The following is a 2938-nucleotide window of genomic DNA, read 5'->3' on the forward strand; positions in this document are numbered from 1 at the left end:
TCTCCCCATATCCCTTGATCCCTTTAGCCTTAAGAAATATATCCAACTCCTTCTTGAATATATTTAATGAATTGGCCTCCACTGCCTTCTGTGGTAGAGAATTCCACAGGTTCACCACTCTCTGGGTGAAGAAATTCCTCCTCATCTCTGTCCTAAATGGCTTACCCCTTATCCTTAGACTGTGACCCCTGGTTCTGGACTCCCCGACCATCGGGAACATCCTTCCTGCATCTAGTCTGTCTAGTCCTGTTAGAATTTTATAAGTTTCAATGAGATCCCCTCTCATTCTTCTAAACTCCAGCGAGTATAAGCCCAATCGATCCAATCTCTCCTCATACGTCATTCCTGCCATCCCAGGTATCAGCCTGGTGAATCTTCGCTGCATTCTCTCCATGGCAAGAACATCCTTCCTCAGATAAGGCGACCAAAACCGCACACAATACTCAAGGTGTGGTCTCACCAAGGCCCTGTACAACTGCAGCAAGACATCCTTGTTCCTGTACTCGAACCCTCTCGCTATGAAGGCCAACATACCATTTGCCTTCTTAACCGCCTGCTGCACCTGCATGCTTACCTTCAGCGACTGGTGCACAAGGACACCCAGGTCTCGTTGCACTTCCCCTTCTCCCAATCTATTGCCGTTCAGATAATAATCTGCCTTCCTGTTTTTGCCACCAAAGTGGATAACCTCGCATTTATCCACATTACACTGCATCTGCCCAATCACCCAACCTGTCCAAATCATACTGGAGTTTCTCGGCATCCTCCTCACAGCACACGCGCCCACCCAGCTTTGTGTCGTCTGCAAACTGGGAGATATTACATCTAGTTCCCTCGTCTACATCTCCCACTGTCTCTTTCTGAGGAATGTTTTGTGAAGTTTCTTCAAGGGCATCTTATGGCTTTGTATTGTCTAGCTAGTGCTATCCTCCCGTGTTTCCTTGCATTTTACGACCTTTTTATCATTTTGGTGTTTGTTAAGTGACCTCGCTGACACTTGCCCCATCTGTTCCTGACTGCGGTTTAATTTCTGTTCTAACAGTCAAACTTCATCTATGAATCTAATTGCTGTTTCTTACATCTAGCTGTGGCCTAACTAGTCTTTTAACCAGTTCTAGTATAACCTCTTTCTTTCAATTCCTTTCCCTATCCTTCTATTCCTTTCTCCCTCATGCGTTGACGGGATTGAAGGCCGATCAATCCCCAGGGCTTGATAATCTACATCCTAGGGTACTTAAGGAAGTGGCCCTAGAAATAGTAGATGCATTGCTGGTCATCTTCCAAAATTCGATAGACTCTGGAACAGTACCCATGGATTGGAGGGTAGCTAATGTTACCCCACTATTCAAAAAAGGTGGTAGAGAGAAAACAGGGAATTATAGACCGGTAAGCCTGACATCGGTAGTGGGGAAAATGCTAGAGTCCATTATAAAAGATGTAATAGCAGAGCACTTGGAAAGCAGTGACAGGATCGGACAAAGCCAACATGGATTTACAAATGGTAAATCGTGCTTGACTAATCTACTGCAATTTTTTGAGGATGTAACTGGTAGAACAGATAAGGGAGAACCAGTGGATGTGGTGTATTTGGACTTTCAGAAGGCTTTCGATAAGGTCCCGCATAAGAGATTAGCGTGTAAAGTTAAGGCACATGGGATTGGGGGCAAGGTACTGACTTGGATAGAGAACTGGTTGGCAGATAGGAAGCAAAGAGTTGGAATAAACGTGTCTTTTTCCGAGTGGCAGGCAGTGACTAGTGGGGTACCGCAGGGATCGGTCCTTGGACCCCAGCTATTCACAATATATATTAATGATCTAGACGAGGGAACTGGATGTAATATCTCTAAGTTTGCAGACGACACAAAGCTGGGTGGGCGTGTGTGCTGTGAGGAGGATGCAGAGAAACTCCAGTATGATTTGGACAGGTTGGGTGATTGGGCAGATGCATGGCAGATGCAGTATAATGTGGATAAATGCGAGGTTATCCACTTTGGTGGCAAAAACAGGAAGGCAGATTATTATCTGAACAGCAATAGATTGTGAGAAGGGGAAGTGCAACGAGACCTGGGTGTCCTTGTGCACCAGTCGCTGAAGGTAAGCATGCAGGTGGTTAAGAAGGCAAATGGTATGTTGGCCTTCGTAGCGAGAGTGTTCGAGTACAGGAACAAGGATGTGTTGCTGCAGTTGTACAGGGCCTTGGTGAGACCACACCTTGAGTATTGTGTGCAGTTTTGGGCACCTTATCTGAGGAAGGATGGTCTTGCCATGGAGGAAGTGCAGCGAAGAATCACCAGGCTGATACCTGGGATGGCAGGGATGATGTATGGAGAGAGATTGGGTCGATTGGGCTTATACTCGCTGGAGTTTAGAAGAATGAGAGGGGATCTCATTGAAACTTATAAAATTCTAACAGGACTAGACAGACTAGATGCAGGAAGGATGTTCCCGATGGCGGGGAGTCCAGAACCAGGGCTCACAGTCTAAGGATAAGGAGTAAGCCATTTAGGACAGAGATGAGGAGGAATTTCTTCACCCAGATTGTGGTGAACCTGTGGAATTCTCTGCCACACAGGGCAGTTGAGGCCAATTCATTAAATATATTCAAGAAGGAGTTAGATATATTTATTGAGGCTAAAAGGATCAAGGGATATGGGGAGAAGGCAGGGACAGGGTACTGAATTTGGATGATCAGCCATGATCTCATTGAATGGCGGAGCAGGCTCGAGGGGCCGAATGGCCTACTCCTGCTCCTATCTTCTATCCATAATGTGTGGTCAAGATAACCGACCTTGGAAGACTAAAACCAACTCAGTTGAGACATGTTTAGCTCTTCCGCTGCCCTTAGGGGTTTGTTTTGTTATCTGTGTCACAATGCTTCCAAGTTATCTTTTAATCAGCATTCGGCAGTTTGGGCTAATATAGTGAGTATGCAGCTTAC

The sequence above is a fragment of the Somniosus microcephalus genome, unplaced genomic scaffold (genome assembly GCF_052327205.1).
Source record: "Somniosus microcephalus isolate GS21.2 unplaced genomic scaffold, FLI_Smic_1.0 unresolved_chr9, whole genome shotgun sequence".
NCBI classification, from domain to species: domain Eukaryota; kingdom Metazoa; phylum Chordata; class Chondrichthyes; order Squaliformes; family Somniosidae; genus Somniosus; species Somniosus microcephalus.